The 20516-nt window shown below is 39.2% G+C and overlaps 1 protein-coding gene across 12 annotated transcripts in view; it reads left to right on the forward strand.

Moving 5' to 3' along the window:
• BBX (BBX high mobility group box domain containing) overlaps nt 1-20516 on the forward strand; it is a 145217-nt gene that overhangs the window by 11419 nt on the left and 113282 nt on the right. For 4 of the 12 annotated variants that reach the window (XM_051623973.1, XM_051623952.1, XM_051623983.1 and 1 more), the window contains one exon: nt 6003-6058. The exons of the other annotated variants lie outside the window; for them this stretch is intronic. The gene's annotated coding sequence lies outside the window, so the exon portion shown is untranslated. The remainder of the gene's footprint in view (nt 1-6002; nt 6059-20516) is intronic. 12 annotated transcript variants of the gene reach the window in all.

Genomic DNA, 20516 nt, shown 5'->3' on the forward strand with positions numbered 1-20516 from the left:
ACAAGTACACAAAATTGCAGCATGATCCAGCACTGATTACAGAGCTATGGAATACGAATTAATAAGAAAATAAAAATAGCATAATTAATTTCCAGCTGCTTTTGGAGAAACAGGTGTTTATAGGGGGAAGCTTAGTGTCTGCAAAATGAAGAATGACAAAACTGGCAGCAAATATATTAAATATGTTCATGCAATTAACTATTCATAATTTACTTGTTTTATTGGTTAAAATGGGTTCCAGTGCCAAAAGGGTAAACAGAAGCTCCAGTGCCATTCTTTGAAATTGGTTGGAACTAAATAAAGAGTGCAAGTATCAGAACTGGGGGGTGGGGTGGAAGTTTTTAATTTTATTTCTTAGCACAGAAAACCTTAAATAAGGGGAGTAAATTATGAATAGGCCAAGTGTAACAGTGGGTTAAATATGTCCATGTCCCATTAATTAACTTTTAAGTGTTCCCCTTGGTAGTAAATCAGTATTTTCCTTGCATGTGCTTGCTTGGGCTCATCTGTCTCACCGCAGCATTGTACATCAGAGCACCAGAGGGTAAATAAAGTCTCTGGTTAAAAGTGATCAAGGCAAAATCTTACACCATGAGGGCCCTCACCACAGCCTGGACCATTAAGTCTCCTTTGGAGGAAGCTGTCAAAGGGATCTAGGTGCTTAGTTGCACATTTTGAAACCTCTGCATAGTTTGCCGTTGCTCAAAGTTGGCCTGTTGTTCAGGTGGGAGCTCCAAACAAAGCTTTGGGCCTGTGTGCCTGCAAAGTCTTCCTGGTTTTTAATAAGCAAAGGAAAATCCTGCCCTCCTGAGAGACGTGCCCAGAGGAAACAGATTATTTGTTTATATAGTGAAGTGGACTCTCTACGATGTCCCTGTCAAGCTTTCTGTTTCCCTGCACCATGTGGCCATAGGGCCAGAGCAAGTGAGAGGATGCTGGAGTGTGGGGAGGGAAGCACCTGAGAAAACTGGCCAGATACTGTGTTTTGTCTAAGCATTGTCCTACTGCTTTGTGTGCCGTGGGTGATCTAGTTTCTTGTGTACAGCCTTGCTTTTCTGGGTGGACCCGCAGGGCTGCATTTGAAGTTTACTGTTACTCTTCACTTCTGGAGACAGAAAGAGAGAAATCAAAACGGGAGGTGAGGCAGTCATCACAGACATCCCCGTGCAATCAGACCCAGCAGAGAAGGGCACCGTGCAGGTCTTCCAGCGGGGACAGTATGTGTTCTTATTCAAGGATCCTAGAGAAAAAAAAAATCTTTGTGAGTGGGGGATGGTATTTTGTGGAGAGCTAACAGGCTTTGCAGATTGAGCAGGGCTGAAGGAGGTAGCAGGGGCAGGCCCAGGGAAAGCAGGGAGGTTCTTACACCTCATATTCCTGGTCGTCATGAGCCCCTCTGTATGTATGCTTACATGTCTGATGCCTTGACATTCTAGCTTTGTCTGTTGAACTGATTTAAATAATGATTTTGGTCAACAAACACTTCATTTAAATTGGTGCTTTTAATCTCATTTTGCTTTGGCGTTTTTGTATTTGTTTTCTCAGAGGCAATCTATTGGTAGACGACCGTTAAAATATGTTGCTAAATATAGCCTTTACACTAAATTGGGCACTACTTTTTTGTTAGTTCAGAGATGCACTGTATGCCTGCACACTTTCTAAGTTGTTACCTGGCTTACATACATTTCTTTAGATTGCAACTGTTACAGAATTACTAATTTAGAAAGTGACAAATTGTGCTTTTTAAAATTGTGGTTTTTAAAAATGTCCTATTTAATAGAGCTACACTCATGCACAAACACACATGCACATAAGTTAATAAAAATAGAGTTTGCAGTAACCAAATGCAACCTTTAGAACTAGTAGGACTCGAACTTCTCTGCTTTGCTTTCTCAGATGAGGAGGAAAACAAGTGATCTTGCTTTTTCAATTCCCAGTTAGTTTATCAACTTTGCACCAGACTTCTGCTAAGTGACTTATGGAGCAAAGACACTTTTTCTGCAAATGCAATAGAAGTTACTACTTTCAGGTAACTTAGTTCTAAAGCTAATGCTCATTCTTGGTCCTTTGATGAAGACTTATGTGTTTAGTAATTGAATTTTGTTTACAGTTTTGACATCAAACATCTGTGGATCATTTTAATTTAATATAAATTGAGTTATAGTCCAGTAGAATTTAACATTGGTTTGTCATAATGTAAAGGTACAGTACAATTAGGCATTTTATATTAAAATACACTTAGCATCAATAACATCTGCTTGAAATGTGAGTCTGATTTCTTTGTTCAGAAAGGATTCATTTGTATCTGTTTCTGTTAAGCTGAATATATTTTCTCAGATGACTTCAGTATCCATTATCCTGAGTTTTTGCTTGTAATAATGGATGCCTTGGGCAGTATTTTCTGCCATTAAGGAATGAAAAGTAGCTCAGTAGGTGACGCTGTCGCCATATTAACCTTTCTTTGTGGGCCCTAGACCCCTCTTTAGCTGCTAGCAGATACAGATCAAGAGATACCTATCTGTTTATACAGTTATGTGCTTAATGTGAAAATGAAATTGAAGTGATTCTTTTTAAGTTGCTGTTGCAAAACCTTTCTTCAAGACTATGTGGTGTGTGACTATGCCTTCAATGGTTGAGTGGGGACTTTATAGCTTCCAGGAATTAATCTGGCACCACTGGTGTCCAGAAACCAAAAGTGAAGCCAAGTTGGTTGATGCTGAATGTATTACTAATGTATTGAATGAAGCAAGAGTAAGGAAAAAAAAAATTAAAAAAATGGTAAATATGTCATAGCAACTCTGAGCACGCATGGGTGAAGAATTCTAACCCCCACCCTACCAAAATATTAATAACATCTGGGCAGAGTCAGAGAGCTTGATAACATGTATTGACTCTGCAGCTCAACACAGTTTTTCTGCAGCAGGGGAACCATGTAGCAGTATCTCTGACCATTAAGGAATGCAGAGTTAGACCTCAGGTAGTACAAGAGTTGTGCTCAAAAATGTAGAGTGTGCCTGAGGCCTGGTGGCACAGTTACACAAACTACTCATATATTGCGAATTTGTCCCTGCCCCAAAGGAGGAGTTACACGCTTAAAGAAGTGGTTTTATGGCCTTCTCTTCCCAGCGCAAACACAGGTTTCGTGATCCTGTCCCTGTCTTGTTTTTCCATATTCTTCCATGTCAGTGTATAGGGTATTCAAAGTTTCAACAGTTATTGTGGTCTTGTATAACCAAATATAAAAAGGTAAGATTAGAAAGCTAAATAGAAATTAGAAGAAAATTGAAGCAAAGGTCAGAATGCTATTATAGGTCACAAATGTTTATAAATTGAAATGGAAGAGTTACTGAGTATTACCTACTCTTTTTCTTAAGCGGAGAATGAGCCAGAGATGAATCACTCACCCTGAAAGGGTCGTCATTTTCATTTTCACGTATGTTTGATACAAGATCACTACAGAAACAAAGTAATTGCATATTTAAGCAACTTTTCTGATGAAAGCTGTTTATTTCTGAAGCATTCATGTTTTATGAAGCTGCCCTAAAACAATTAGTTCTTGTTTAGCATAAGTGTTTAAACAGAGTACTTTACTGGTGTGGCTGATGTTATAGTTATTGCATTTCCATAGGATTGAACTATTGCTCTATCTTAATTCCTCCTCTCCCCTTGCCCCCCCTCTGCCCCCCAACATGTGAAATGTTGAGGGTTTCTTTCCATTCAGAAAGTAAGTATTTGAGCCAAGATTTTCTCAGGACAATTGGTGTCTTTATGGGTGTTCTGCTGAGATGTCTCAGAGAAGCCCGTTACTAAAGCATGTGCTTAATAGTGTTTTCCTGCTAGGTTACATTGAAACAGGCTACTGGTCAGGCTAAAAATCTGGATTTTGTCTGAATTCAGAGTTGGTGTGAACTTGTGCAATTCCAGCAGGGCTGCTGAACAGAATTTGGCTGCATTAGTCATGGGGACAAAACCAGCTAGGAGCAGTGCACATTTAAAATATAGCTGCAACTGCATTAGTAACACTTGATGAGAAGAATGAGACACCCTCACTCTTTTTTGCCTTTTTCATTTGTAGGGGAGAGGGTTTGGTTCCATCACTGCAATTAAAGCTTACTTTTTCCCCCCCATTGCTTTGGAGAGTTAGTCAGATGGATCAAGTTAGTGAAATAATCCTGCCAACAGTCTATATTTAGATGACGGGCTGTTTTATACTCGGAAACTTCCAGAAAATTGTATCTTCACAACCAGGAGAGTTTCTGCTTGTGCTGAACCAAACTAGTGTCACTGGCAAGCATTCTTTCACAGCAGATCCGTGTGCAAGGGCAGGTGCGTGGTCTTAGCCCAAGCACTCTGTAGTTTGTATAAGGTATGCTGCAGAGGAGTATAATTTGCAAACTGTCCCACCTTATTTACTCTCTGCAGAATGTGTTCTGTCACTTTTCAAGGTATTTCTACCCCCCCAGTTCTGCAAGTGACAGGGGCAAGTAACCATATGTATGATTTCCCCACCTCACATCCAAGAAGGAGTTGCTGTTGCCCAGGAGCTGTGCCCCAGTAGATCTAATCACTGTCATGCTGAGTTTAGTGAGAATTTTATTATTGACTTTGGGGGAAAAAAATGCTGACTTTTAAGAAAGCCTTCGTGAATCTCTTTGAGGATTCTTTCAGGATCATCTGTACTTTGCCACTATAATGACACTGGTGATTGGTGTGAATTTTACTGTTGTGCAGATGTGGGTGTAAATATGAGCATGGCTGTAGTAATCTTAGAATAAGGTACTGTGTGCCATTACAACTTTTTCAGCTACAGACACCAAAAAAAAGCAGTAAAATCCCCTTCACTGAGGTGTGCTTGCATTTCTGAAGGTTTGCTCTTTTGCCTTTTGAGAACTACTGGTATAATATATGGTATAGAAGTAAAGCACACACACAAAAATTGCCGTGCTAGGTATAAACTCGTGTCCTGGTGCTGTAGTGTTCTTATTGTGTTATAGTGTAGCTGAAGCAAGGCTGTTTTCTAAGGTAGACAAACTCATAGAATAATGCCTAAATTATATTTTGCTACTGCTAGGAGCAAAGAAGAACAATCTTGGAGTGAGTGTCTAGTAAAATGTGTCCCAGGCACTGAATGAACTTCTTGAAATATTACCTGGGGCATATGCAGTGCTGTATCTAGTGTAATTTACGATTTAAGCTCAAATACATTCAGAGGGGTAATTGAAAATACATTTCCACTCTGCACTTACATTCAAACAATAGGTTAACACTTCCTTCTGGGATTTTGGCAAAGGCTGAAAATTGTGCTGGATGGAACAGGGGAAAAAAACTCAAAACACTGGCTGATGCTGCAGTTTATGCCATTAACTTGCTTCATGATCTTGGAAGATTGCTTCTTTCTTTCTCTTTCTGTTTCTGTATTTACAAACTTTGGATGGTGATAGCTTCTTCCTTTGTGAAGTGTTGTACAATCTCTGGACGAAAAACTTGGTACTGAATAGCAGGACAGAAAGTTGAAAAGAGTTGTCCAGATTATTATTATTATTATTATTATTATTATTATTATTATTATTATTATTATTATTATTATTGTTGTTGTTGTTGTTGTTGTTGTTGTTATTATTACCTTGGGTTGGCTTTATCAAAGGCTAAAATAGCAATTTCATTGATTGTGGTGGTGTTATAATACTTGGGGAAGATTTTACTCCAGGGCTTAATTTTGTTAAGCATTTGTGAAGATTGAGAAAAACATCTGCTTTCCCTAGAGATGTGGACTTCAGGTTGATTTTTAGCATTTCATCCTATCTGGGGAGTCAAAACAATTAACTTTCTAAAAGGTATATAAACAAAATATTTAAGAGTGTGTACTGTAGAACACAGACAGTGTTGTCAGTCACGTGTTTCATATTTTGTTAAAAAGCACATTATTAGAGTATAAAAACACTATGCTCTTCTATTGTGTACTTTTACAGGCATCAACTAACTACATTTTACAAACATTTCAGAACCAGTGTTACCACCCCCGTTTTGCAGATTGCACAGTAGACCTGGGGATGTTCAGGTAAGACCAGATGGCTGGTGGCAGAACCAAGTACAGCACTCTTGAAGTTCCTGTAAGTTTCTCTGTCACTGTTAAATTTATTACACCATCTACCTCTTTGTTGTCACCTTGTGTTTTGTTGTTACAACCCAGGTTCTCTTCTTAACTCAGCTCTGTGTGAATATTGCCCTACGTTCTTCCTATGTCACTTTTGCAAGGATGCATAAGCATGTTCTGCTTGTGGTCTGAGATGTGTGAAGGCGATAGAAATATATTTATGCTAGTTCCAGGAATAAGCTAAAATGTCCTACTGCTCAAAAGGACTTCTTGGGCCAGGCTTGGTCTCTATTTACATATTTCTGAGTGTTCAGTTCACCTCTCTGTCCTGAGCTTCTTGCTCTAAGGTTTCGCACAAGTTAGCTGGAAGGAAATTGGCATTGCAGCAGTGTGGCATTTTGTGGAGCACTTTGTAGTTCAGGTCCCAAGTTTAAACTTGTAGGTTCAACGTAGGTCAATAGCAAAGAAGCCTAATGACTGCGTTTTAAAGCAAGTTAGACTGAGAATCCATGGATCTCGTGCTTTCATTTATTAGGCTAGTACTGTTCAGAGCTGTGTTGACATAGGGTTTTTAGCGTGTTTCACTTTCTCAGTTGGCACAGTCTTGATCAAATGAGAACTTGATTGCAAAGAAAATTCTTGGTATCTTGTTTACCTTTTGATTTCAAATCCGGCCATTTATGTGCTATACTGTGAAAAAAAAAAACAACAACCACCACAGTAAAAAGCTAAGAAGATAATAAGGAATAATTGGTAGATACCAAGGGAGTTATCCCCTTGCTCTCCAGTTCCAGCCAGCACTATCAGGTTTTTAACTGCTGTCCTTTTTTTAAATACTGCCAAATTTACATATTTTGGGCTGAGTTTCTCCTTCTTTTGGTTTATCTTTAAGACAGGGGCCATGCATCTTAGGGAGATGGGAAAGAATTAGTACAATAAAAATACTTATCGTCAAGGAAAAAAAAACAACAAAACAACAACAACACTGAAAAAAACCTTCTAAAAAACCCCAACAAAATAAAAAATGGGGGAACAGTATATAGATCTTCAGGAGCTTGGTGTGAAGAATGCTGGTCCTTCGTGTCACCCAAATAATTGATTTTTATTTCACAAATACAGAGGTTTTTTTGTTTGGTTGGTTTTTAAGAATTGTGCTTCAGTTGTGGAGAGGACAAAGATCTTTATATACTATTTTAGGGCCCAGCCCTGCAATGCTTCTGTCACAGCAGTCTCCCTATTATAGTTGCAGGGATGAAGCCCTACATGCAGCTAATCTTACAGGGGCCTGACCCTTCTCTGAGACATTTTGGTGCAGATCCTTGGGCACGTGCACAGTTCTGGGTAAGCTTTTGTGGCTTGGCATCAATGAAACAGCTGGTGAAGATGGATCTGATTGTGGATTCAAGTTTATGAAGCAGAGAGGTTCTTCTTGGAAATCTGTTAAGACTTGATACATACAGAAGTTTTAAAATTCTGTATCCTGAGTGATTATTAGAGGTGTTTCTCAAGAAACAGAGGCAATTAAGTTCAGAATTTTCCCCTTTACTCCTTAAAATATGAGGCTAAAGAGTTGACAGGAAAAGGAGCTCAATAAGAGTATAGATAAAATAAAAACAGGCGGGTTAAGTGGTCCAGCAGTGTTTTGGGGTTTTTTATAGTTCTTCCTCCAGTTAATACATGAATAAAGTATTTTATGTAACTTCTTGGAAAGTTCCCTCAAAAAAAGTTTGCAAAAGTCAAATAATGTTTGGGTTTTTTTGCAAAAACTTAAGTATTCTGAGAAAAAGTAAAAGCAGTCTTACCCTGACATCTAAGAAATAGTGTTTGAGATGGGAACCAGGTTGCAGCTTCCTTGACCTGGACCAGATGCTTCTGCATCCTCAGAGAATTCATGCCTTTGCTTAAAGTTAATGGTGGTCAGTTTTCACTGCTGGTGTTCAGAGTGCTGTGGATGACAGTGAAAACTGAAAATAATCAGGTGCTTTTCAGCCTCCTGCTGCTTGGAGTGCTGTTATCAAGTCCAACTTGGTTACATTCTCGTAAAAGAGGACTTCTAGTCAGGGTCTGAGAAGTGTGTCTATGGTGCCACTGGTTTCAAACCATCCTGAGGAAAGAGGTAGTAGCTCAACTCCCTGATACTGCAGTTAGACTACTACAAGCACGTAGAGAAGCGGAAAGTTCACCCACTGATCTTTCTGCTGCGTTGGTAATACTGCAGAGTGTAGAACTAGTAGAGCAGTAATGTTGGAATAAGAGGCTATGGCAGGATGTGATTCAGTTGCATGTGAGTGGAATTTTCTAGTATTTTTCTCTTGTGCTTTATGGTGTTGTTGAGACCTGCAGTGGGTGTTGGATCTGACCCATTGTGATGCTAGAGCATGCTGTTTCTTTTTTTCTGTAGCCAAGAACTGAAGGTGGCTCTTAAATACGTGCATGCAGTTACTGTGAAACTGACTTAATGTCATGGTGCTCCAGAGCAGGGAAAAGGCTGAACCAAATATCTCATGATGAGGAGATACCTGTATTCCTAATACCCAAAGTGAGGTAAGAGTATAGTGGCACCTGGGCTGCCCTTGCAAGATGTTGGCCATAGTATTTAGGGCAGGTAGGGTATGCCCTGCAGTTCCAATTCCTTGATCATTCAGATTGAGGGCTCTTTTTTTAGGACTCCTGCATGTCTGTCTGAGTTTTTACTCAAGAACACAAAATGTCTGTCCCTCAGGTGTGTTTTGCCAACTTGATTAATTGCCTGACATTTTTTTCCTTTTTTCACTTTTTATCAAAAATCCATCCTGCATATGGATGAAAGAGGACATTCCTGCTGTATTTCCTTTGGCTGTGGATCTGCAATTACTGTTCTTGAGTTTATTAATGAGCTGCTAAGGCCTTTAATAGTGATTATTTGCATCAGGAAAAGTTGTTCCTGTTTTGAGTCTGTTGGCAGCTTTTCTTTTACTAGAAGGAAGTTTGAAGGATTTAAGTTTGCTACAGTTAGCATCGAGTATACAGCGTGGTAGATCTCTGAAGGTTTCAGTGAAATAGTTACAGGATGATGGGGAGGCAAGAAGTGCTCCCTAACTGTTCTTGCATTTCTGTGCATCTGCAACAAATCTGTTCTGAGAACAGAAAGGAGCGGTTTCATTGTGGCTGTTTATCAGGTTCATGGAGTCACATAATCTGCAATCCTCTCTGATTTTCCATTTTTGAGATCTGGAGCAGCAAGGATTTTACTGAAATACAAAGAGAACCTAATCTATTCAAGTGTTGTTTGCAGCTGTGGTTCCTTTTTGTACCTCCACAAAGTAGGTGTGATGAGTTAGGTGTCTGAGGTGCAGTACACAAGATACGAGGTCGGTTACTGTATTGATTTTCCTTTGGACAACTTCACTCATTAACTGGGTCTTGTAAGATACGGATGAAGAGGGCTGAGGAGAGCAAAAACATAAAATAGAAAGTCAAATTGCAGTTAAAAAGTAATTTCATGGAATCAGATCTTTTGGGAGAACCGGACATCTGTTATCACTGTATTAAAATGAAAATGTGCATAATTCTTAGGACTGAGATTATTCTTTGGTTTAAAAATTACACCTCAGTGCAAGGATTTTCAGCCTAATTTCTTATTATTTCTATGTGAAATCTATTTAAAATATGTGAAATGTACTGCTTGTGACAAGTATTTGATCATAGTGTTATTTTCTACATAGATGCATCAGTTTTCAAAACTTAGGATTCTTGATAGTTACTTAAATATTTAAAATGCCCTCTGTAAGATTACTAAATCCAGCAGTTCGACTATATAAACAATGCTAGGAAAAACAAACTAAAAAACACTCAAAATAGCATACTGTTTCCATAAATATTTCTTTCTTATTATAACATTCACTATGGTGAAACAAAACAAAAGTAACTCCTGAATGTTTATTTTTTTTAACTGACTCAAGCTTGCTGCTGAAGCGAGCTTTAAGGGAAATCCATGGTGTCCCACAAGGTGGCAGGAGCTAACTGTTCTATGCTAGAGCTGTAGTATGAAGTAAAGATAACAAACTGATTTTGCTGATTTCATGCATTCAAATCATGGAACAAGTTAGACCAGAATTTCAGAAAACAGCCTTGTGTAGGCATATCTTGGACTTCTGAATAATTTGGGGAAACGAAGGAGATTCTACTCTCAAGAATCTTCAAAAGACAAAGTAAAGTTCAGGCATTCTTACATTTGTCAATAAAAAGGATGTTTATTTTTACTTATTGGTGGTAATTTGCTTGTAATGTGCATCACCACTGCAAATAGAGAGTGAGGATGAAGCCATGCAGAACTTGCTGGCATATATGAGGGTCACAGTTTAATAAATCTGCAGTGAGCATCTCTAATTTGCAAACTCACCTTGACATTATGGGAGTGCTGATCATGAGGTACAGCACAGCATCCAGGGCTGAGGGACTGTGGAAGTAAAGGAATTCTTTGCTGCTTCAATGAGGCTGTAGAGATGTTTTTCTTTGGAAACTGAAGACTCAAAATGTCACTAAAAGTATCCAGGTTTTGGGGTTTATGGGAAGTAATCAAAATAGCTCATCCTAACCAGTGAGACTGTGTTGGCTAGTGTATAGAGCATAAGGCTGAAATTTACTCCTTTTCTCTTCCCAGTGCCTTGATCTTCTTTAGGCTGCTGGAGTTCTTGTTTCACTTTTTCTTGCTTTTGTTTCTGCTTACCTGCTGATGGTCAGCACTCTCCTGAAACATTCTGCCATCAGGATGTAAAGCACTGCAAGAACACGGGGGTTAATCGACTGTGTCTCATTGAAGGCATGATTCGAGACCTGGGGTTATAAGCTCATGCTTACTTCATCTTGCACGTTGAGTTCTAAGTCTCTGATTTTTGTAAAATCTTCCTGGCCTGCCTTAGAAATCTGTGAACTTTAGGATTTTAGTTGGTAGAAGTAACACTGAACAAAACAGTAGTAAGATGTTGCCCTGGCTCATTGGACCACAAAGTGTTGGATCTGAGACTTGTGAATTTCTTGATCGGTGTTAAGAGATCTTACTTTAAATCAGTAGATGTCCATTTTTATTTTCTGAATGAGGAGACTCAGCTGTACGTTAGCCAGGTATCTTTTGGAATTTGGACAATTCTGTTTATGTGGACAGACAATGCAATTCACTAGGACTAATGTGAAATTGAGAATAAGTAGCTTTCCTAACCAGTAGACCGATATTAGGAGTAAAAATAATTCAACTCTTAAAGAAAATATCAGTTTATCATGTCACAGTTCATGTCGGTTGCTTGTCATTATGCTATAGAATCTAAGCATTTGTGTTCGACGTATCCGGAGTAGCCGTATGAGTTGCATTGAATGAGAATTCTTCCATGCCTGTATATGGAATAGTGTTGATTCTTTTTTCTAGCAATGATGGAAGCAACTTAAGAGCATTTAAAATCAATTCCATAGTGACATACAGACCTGTTGCACTAGCATGCATTGCCCGGTAAAATACCCACATCTTAGGGGGAGAGAGGACAAGATGTAGAAACAGGTGCTTTCAGCAGCTGCCATAAGAGAGCACTATATACCATTGTTGTGCCAAAATATAAAAGCTTCAGAAACATTTCTTTTTTATATTCTTGTTTGCAGGAATGCATGAACTTTAGGAAAATCTTTGTTATTAGAGCAGACCTGAATAATGTTAGTGGATGTGCAGATGATCCTTAGAATCTTAAAGTGAAAATTTTGTAGTTTCTAATAGTTACACCTTTCACTTGCCTCTAATTTGAAAAGAATTTTACTTCTTACATACACTTCCTAAAATAATGATTAGGAAGGTAAATAATTTAGCAAGGATTCAGCATTTGATGAGCACACTACTGAAATCTGTTCTATGCAGTTGAACAGGTGCATGATTTACAGAGTTATGTACCAATAAGCTTGAACTGACTATCAGTATTTAAATTTCTATCAGCTGTGCATTATTAAGCATTTAGTACTTACGGAAGCAAACTTACCTATATCTGTCAGTATTTCTGTTCAAAATGTTCAGTCATGCAGATGAAATAGATGCCTTGTTCCCATTGCAACTCATGTGCAGAAAGTCACGTATATTGACTTGAAATATTAAAAAAACCCCACATACCTGTATGTATATATGATGAAATAAATCAGTTGTAAACTTTAGGATGGGAGTTAATGTATTGCTAAGGTATCTGTGTTCAACAGTGTCCTTTAAGGGTAATTTCTCTGTGCTATAAAGAGGTGAACTTTAATGTGTCTTGAGGAGAGTTTGCTACTGCTGCCCATTTAGGATACTATAGCCAGGTAAAGTTTGGTTCTTAAGTTTCTTTATGCACAAAAGGTCAGTGATCTTGGTAATACCAGGACTAGAAAGACTAGTGCAAGCAACTGGCTTTAATTCATCCACAGAGTTGATACAGAAAAAGGCTTCAGAATGTATAGTGACATAGGTCTTTTTTTGGCAGAGTGCTAGCTTTCCAGAGAGCAGTGAGTGCTGAGTGGGGTTTCTCAGCAGTGATAAATTATGAGATGTATGCGCTTTGTGGTGTATTTAAAGTTACTTCAGAGATCTGGGAGGCCTAGAAGATTACTGAATAGCTTGGCAATTGATGACAATTGCTGTGTTACTCTAAATTCATCACAGTATTGCTAGAGGAAATAGAGGTGGGAGATATGGACATGTGCCTTTCCAATGTAAATATCTTCTTCGAGGAAACCTGGGGTCTTCTCTCTCTGTCTGCCAAACGCTGTCTTAAGTGTCTCAATTGTTCTGCTGATTTTATTTCATTCAGGAACAATTGGAGTTGTCCCATCCACCAGATCCCCTACTGAGGTGCTGAGTGCTTTCTCTTCTCCATGACATTCTTGGGAATAGAGCATCACTGGCCTCTGGTAAATGCCCAACTCAACTAAAGAGTCCAGCCAGCCAAACAGGCAAATACACACCGCCTGCTTACTAACAAAGCTGAGAGTCTTCTGCATCCCTCCCAAATCTTATTTGCATTTGGATTTGTGTGATTTTGAGACATACAGAGTTGGCTGTGCAGTATTCAGGGTCTTATAAAGAAAACCTCCACAAGTTCTTTACTACCAACTTTTTGGAAGCACCTTGTTAAAATGTAGCATTTTAAAATCCAATCTGTAATCTCAAACCTTAAGGGTATGTACATTGTAGATCACTGTGTTTTGTAGTTACCCGAGTGTGCTTTCAGTAAGGTAGAAGTATAAGAAGTGGTTTGGCAGCAGCAGCATGGAGCATTGTGCGTGCTAATTTAACCTGCATTGAGTAAGGGTAAATTAGCTCATGCAGAGCTGAGCCGGGCTTCTGTAGTCAGAGTTCCTTGTACTTGATTAGCTGGTTTAAATCAAGATTGTGTCTTGGAGCATAGTGCTGCTGAAAGTATCTTTGGGGCCAGTCACTGACGGTGCCTTATGCAATGAGGGCACAACCTGGACATCCCTTCAAGATGCAAAATCTGGTTAGGCTGTAGTAACAGCTCTTCCTACACCAGCAAGTTGCAAATCCTGGGTATGGGTTTCTTTTATAGCAATGAATGTTGAAAACAGTACTTTCTCTTGGGAAATTATTATTCAATTAACTTGGTATTTATTTTTGTATTACCATTTGTTGTTGAAAGTGAAAACTAGTCAGGAATAAGATCTGCTTATTAGAGGGCTTGCTCTTGAATTTTATAGGTGTGGGGGAGGCAGGGGAAGATAAGTGTATTTAGTGCTCAGGGTAGAGTTTTTGCCCTGCTCTTCTGCCTTTCCTGTAAGAAGCTGTAATTGAAAACTAGAATCCCTGGGAACGTATGTGAAATACAGAAGTAAGTCAACAGTGAGACCAAGTTACCTGTGGTAATCTAAAGTAGCTAGTGTGTACTAGTCGATTTAGTATTTATTTAGAACCCATTGCTTAAGTAGATTAAGCTGGTCTTTTAGTGACTTCAGGAAAGTCAGGTGTGTCCAAATTAAAAGAAACTGTAAATGTGTTGACTGGCTAGTTAGTGCTCCAGTTATTGGGCCAAGCCTCGTGCTTTTATACCAGCATAATACTTCAAGGCCATGTTTAATGTTCTGCCCCATGCTCCCTCCATTCTCTTGTAGAAAAAGTAAACAAAACCAAACAATAATAAATGCAGCATTTACTATGCTGAAGATTTATATAAGTGTCTGTTGACAGACAATTATTAAATTGTCTGTGCATTTTGTAATACCACATTGGTCTACAAGTGATGTAGTTAAGTTCACAATCCACATCAACACCCAAGTCAGAAGATCAAATTATAATAGTGGAATTGCTATAATAAAAACGTGATTGTTGGAGAAGATGTTGAACTTCTCCAGGTTACTTGTTGGAGCAGCCTCTTTCTCCTAGAGGAGCTCGCTTGCCCTGTCTCAGGTCTTTTTGGCACCAAAATTAGCAGTTGCTTTTGCTCTTCTTCCTTCTCCCAGGCCTTACCAGGCAGGGTCCCAGGGAGGAATAGTGATGGTTGGCTTAGGTGAGAGGCACAGGAACACAGCCGATGACTTCTCTGAAGTTTAACAGCAGCAGCTGGAAGTTTTACTCTCATGGGCCATTGTACCTTTCTGTGGCAATTTAAAATGTATCAGAAGCAAAAGGAGCAATGGGACAGCTCTGCAGCCACTTCATTTCACAGCTTGGTGTTTTCATGTAAATGGCTGTTATTGTTAGCCTGTGTTTAATTTAAGGAGTGCAGGACAGATGGAGGAATAGGACACTTTGTGTTAGGGGCAAGTCAGCATTTACCCTAACACTTAGAGAGTTTGTTGCTCTTCTGAATAGACCTAGGACATAGTTTGTATCTATAAATAATTGCATCCTTTGGTAATGGGTGGCCTAGCTTAAAGCTTTTCTTCCTGTCAATTTAAAACAAAAAACCTGCTTGTATATTACAGAAGGGACAATACATTAATGCTGTTGCCGGACTTACACAAGCAGGTAGCTAACATGTAGATTAACATCAGTGTTCATTGCATTCATGCTGGACTGGCAGGAAGAGACTCCACCCTCTTCTGTGGTGCCCTACGTGTGTGTTTATATTTGAATGCACAAAACCTGTACCATTAGCCCTGATGAAGAGGTTTGCTCTATTTGTATGTGCATCAATCAGTATACATAGTTCATTGGCTTTTGGTGGCTGAACATAGCATAGAAGGTAAAAATGTTCAGATTTAGGGGTTTCTCTTAGGGGGGGTTGTGTGTTTGAAATAAAAGTTCAGTTTTGAATGTTGGTAATCTGTTTTGTATTATTTTATAGTAAAGTAAAAAGTTGCACAAGAGAAACTTTTTTTAGCTTTAGAGTCCCACAAAAACACTGAGGAGAAAACCACAGACCAGAGAAGAAAAAGTGTCATATTTGGTTTTGATTGAGAAAAGTGACTCATTTAGTTTTAGATAGTATGCTGACAAAACACAGAGAAACTCTTAGTTAGAAAAGACCATGTGATAGCCACTGATTCACATGTCCAGCTTTGGTGTCAAGTCTTTGGCTTAGAGTGGACATTGTCACGAGAGATTACAGCAAGTGTTTTGCTCTGGTGAATAAAAACCAAAGCAACACTTATTACTGGAGATGAAATTTTTTATTATTTTTTTTTAAGTGAGTTTGCGATTAGCCAAGGCTAATTCATGGTTTTGCAGAGGCAAATTCAGTTTATTTGCAGTCATTCAGAGGAAGCAGTTGGTGATAAAAGAACAGCTCAAGATTGGGTGACATCTCATAAAACCACTGGGAGGGTTGAAAATTTTACTTTACTTTCTGGATTTGCATGTCAGGTACTGTATTAACATGGTGCTTTCTTGCTGGCATAAACCTCCCCCCCCCGCCATAGGATTTCCAGGGAGGAGTCCTTCTGTCCTTGCTCACAGCTGCGATGGCCTTGGCTGGGACCAGCTGTCCTTCTAGCAGCTCTGCTTCCCAGGGGTGGCCGTGCCAGGCCTGGCTGTTGCCAAAGCTGTGGTGTGTGCTGGTGTACCCCTGTGGAGGAAAGGGCACCCTGAGGCAGGATGGGAGTGCCTGGGCCCCTGCTGTTGGAGGGCAAGGGTGGGAGGGGAGACTGGGGAGGTGGGAGAGCAGCTGAAGGTTGAAATGGTGTAAAGACACTTAAAGGTCAGGCTGCGTTTGCTCTTAAGTGAAAACGAATGAAAATTATTTCCCTGCTGTTTCTGCTGCCCTGCTTACTTTTCTAGGAAGCATGTTCATGGAGGAAAATACAAGCTGGATATGCCAGGAACGGGATGGCATCCCACCTTCAGGGACCTGATCTCTCCTATGTGCTCACTCCCTTTCCTGCTTGGTGCTGCAACAGAGACTCCTGCTGTGGCTGGCACAGCTGCCAGTTGTCCACAGATGTGGAGAAAACACATTTCTTGAAGTCACAGAATCACAGAATATTAGGGGTTGGAGGGACCTCCAAAGATCATTGAGTCCAACCCCATTGCCAGAGCAGGAAAAAAACCCAAACAAAACCAAAAACAAACAACAAAACCCACCAAACAAACAACTAGGGCAGATCACTCAGAAAGGCATCCAGAGAGGTCGTAAAAGTCTCCAGAGAAGGAGACTCCACAGCCTCTCTGGGGAGCTTGTTCCAGTGCTCTGTAACCCTCACAGTAAAGAACTTCTTCCTCATGTTGAGGTGGAACTTCCTGTGCTCAAGTTTGAATCCATTGCCCCTCATCCTATCACATGGCACAAGTGAAAAGAGTTTGTCCCTGCCTTCTTGATGCCCAGCCCTCATGTATTTATAGACACTAATTAGATCCCCCCTCAGTCTTCTCCTCTCTAGACTGAAAAGCCCCAGGTCTCTTAGCCTTTCCTCATAAGGCAGATGTTCCAGTCTCTTCATCATCCTCGTAGCCTCCGTTGGACTCTAACAAGTAGATCCCTGTCCCTCCTGAACTGGGGAGCCCAGAACTGGACACAATACTCCAAGTGAGGTCTCACCAGGGCCGAGCAGAGGGGGAGGAGAACCTCCCTCGATCTGCTGGAGACACTCCTCCTAATGCACCCCAAGATACCATTGGCCTTCTTGGCCAGAAGGGCACATTGTTGTCCCATGGATAACTTCTTGTCTACCTGTGTTCTCAATCTTGCCCACTTTGTTCCCCACATTCTTCCCATGCCTACAGAAGTCTGTCAGATTTTTGGCTCTTAAATCTGAAAGGAACAGATCATAGCTTATAGCCGAAAACAAAGCTTCAGGACTTTGTCAAATGTGGTACAAATGGGGCAAAGCTCCGAAAGTCTGAGCTCTAGTTCTGGTGCTGAAGTCTTACATTGCACTTGGTCACTATTTTATTGTTCAAATAAGTGCTAAATTTGAGCTTTCTAATGTGCAAGCTAATACTGTAACCTGAAGAAAAGCATGTGTCCTTAATGCGGAACTCTGGCTGCCATGGTGGTTTTCCAGCATTTTATTAAAATAAATTAAATGAGAGTATCGAGATTTGAATTCAGTGAAGTACCTTGTGAATGAGATGTGATTTTTTTTTTTTTTTTTTTTTCCTCTGAAGAAAAGATGATACTAGGTGGCCCAAATCCTAAAGGATTCTGTGAAAACAATTACACATACTCTAAAGGAAATAATTCAAATAAATAGTTGTGTGTAGTGGCTGTTTCTAATTGGGCTTGATGTTTTATCACAGTTAGTTTTCTATTCGGGGGCATGATAGGAACCATAAAGCTTGATTCAAATTAGCAGAGTGAAATAGCTTTCTTTGCAACTGGTCTTTGAAACTTTGCATCTCTTTTAAGAATATGCTTAAAGAATATTGCAGCAGTACATTACGAAGAAAACTGGGTTGTTCTAAAAAACAGAAGTTGATGTATTTCTAATAAATTGTTTCTGATAGGAGAATGAGAAAATACAGTAGATTATACTAATGCAGTTTTCTTTTAAAAAGTCTTTTGCATTTTTATTTCATGGAGAACAGCTCTCATTATTCTTAAAGCAAAAACTAGACAAAACTCTCCTAATCTTAAGAAATTCTGATCCTGGAAATGTGGTGAGGGTTTTTTAATACGTGATCTTACATTGTGAGAAGTAAACTTGTGCATCTCTGACCTTGCCAGTATCATCTTCTGGTAATAAAGGTAAAAATGGGGGAACCATATTAGGATTTTGCTCTGCCACATAGTATGAAGTATCTGAGTGCCTCCCACCTATAGCAGAGAAGAACTGGGATTTAACTTCTCAGGATAACAGTGTGGGGGAGGGATAAAACAGGACAGCTTGCTGCTTATGGTAGGATTTTTGGCTTGGGTAATTTACACGTTGTGTGTGACATTTGTACCTGAAGTTGTTCTGACACTTGTGACGTGTGGATGTGTGTAGTAGCTAATGGGGCAGTGCCTTTCTGGTGATGGAAAATTGCTGCTGCCTGTGTGCTGTTCATGTACTGCATAGCTCAAAAGGATTTTGTGCATACATGTGCACATAAGAAAATATTTGAGACAACTTCTAAGAAATGCCGAGATCTTGGAATCATTAAAATGGTGATTCTGCTATTTCTGAATGCACAGATTGTTAATGGTGTTTTCTGGAAAGGTTTATGAATTAATTTCTGTTTAGTGTTACATTAACTGTGTTATTGGAGAGTTATATAAGCATTGGATTGGGAGATCGTATCCATTTTGAGCTGAGTTGTGACTTTGTCTAGATTTAGTGATTAATACTGAATTCCTTTGTGGCATTGGAAAAAAATATTTATCTTCAGTGGATATTATAATTTATTAATATTGCTGCAAATGCTGTATGTCTATGTGAGTACAATTCTTTTGCCACTTTTACAGGAGGCAAGATTACAGTAGTAGACTGATACTGCAAATTTGATTGATTGGGGAATTTGTTTGCATGCCTTAAAGGACAGGAACTTCTAGGTTAAGTTTTGGAGTATTTTAATTATGTTCTCAAAAGGTTTGTTTCCTTGGTTGTTGCTATTACATTTTCTTGCTGCAGGAGAAGGCTTTCAACCATCTAAATCCATCAGTGTTATTTTTTCCCTTTGTATCTTCTTCCACCAGGTTTTCTGGTTTTTTTTTGGTCACTTTCTAAGTAATTTTAATGCTCATAAAGTGCTGGAGTAACAAGCCAGGAGTGGTCATCCTGCCTTGTCAGTTCAGGAGAAGACAGGTATACTGATGGCATGAGTAAATTTATGTTCAAACTGTCTCTGGGCTAGCTTGTTTTGAGTAAATACAGAGACAATTTGGTGCCTAATCTCCACCTGCCTTTAATGTATAGGGGATGACAGATCAGAAATTTTCACATATACATGAATTTTGACAACTGTAGTTTAAGCAATATAAAAATTTAATGTTGAAAGAGTACAGAATATAACTACTTCCTTCAAATTGCCTGGACTTCTAAGTGTATGTGAATGAGTTGAAAGCAGAGGAGTGTGTACACTTGTAGGTGCTTGCTACTTCCTACTTCATATCTTCTTTCTGAGGTAGGTTTTTATCCTGTGTAGTAGCTAAAGGAGTATTATACATTAGATGATCCCTTTCCATGACCATTTTCAGGCTTTCAAAAAATTTGTATTCTCTCTGTGGAGAAAAAAAAAAAAAAAAATTACACCATTCAGAGTACTGGGTTTTGAACTTTTTTTTATTATTATTACTGTAAAACACTAAAAGTGTCCTCTTGATGATACAGGTGTCTGAAAAATTGAATGTGAACCTACCAGCAGTGGACTAGTCTTCTTAGTTACTTTTGCAGACCAGCAGGAAATAATGACTGCAGTGTAAAAGCTGCTGATCTAACGCTGTATCTGTACAGAAGTTGGAGACCTCGCCAGCAAAGATAGTGACTTGAGTCTGTTTGGTAGTGTTAAGCACAAATTACTACATTTTGAGAAGAATGGCTGCCTAATAATGGCTTTCACTGTCCTGCCCCTGAAATCCTGCAAATGGTAGACTTTGATTTTAACATCTACTTGTTATTTTGGTGACCTTAGTCAAGGGAACTTGAGAGGGGCAAAGAAGCAGAGAAGAATTGTTTGTAGTACAAGCAGATGCTACTGTAGTTTCTCAAGGAAGTTTCTTGCGTAGAAAGGCAGGGTTAAAGAAATGGAGCTTTTTGTACTGAAAACAATGCAATAGTTTAGTTGGTGTCTCCCCAACTTTTTCTTTGTATGACTTGTCATCCTACGGATAAAGTCCTTTCAGTAGCAACAGACTGAAGTAGACTAATAGAGGAGAGACTTTAAGAATATGTAAAAATTGTTTGCAAAATAAATTATAGCAAGTTACTTCTGAATACGTGTGTTTTAGTTTGTTACTGAGTCAAGATAGACTGAAATTAATGAAGTGTCTTTGCTGTTAAAGATGTTTATTGCTGAAGTTAAAGATGTGCCTAAAGTGATTTGTTAGTCAATCTCATAAACTGGTTA

Source organism: Apus apus, chromosome 1 (genome assembly GCF_020740795.1).
Source record: "Apus apus isolate bApuApu2 chromosome 1, bApuApu2.pri.cur, whole genome shotgun sequence".
Taxonomy (NCBI): domain Eukaryota; kingdom Metazoa; phylum Chordata; class Aves; order Apodiformes; family Apodidae; genus Apus; species Apus apus.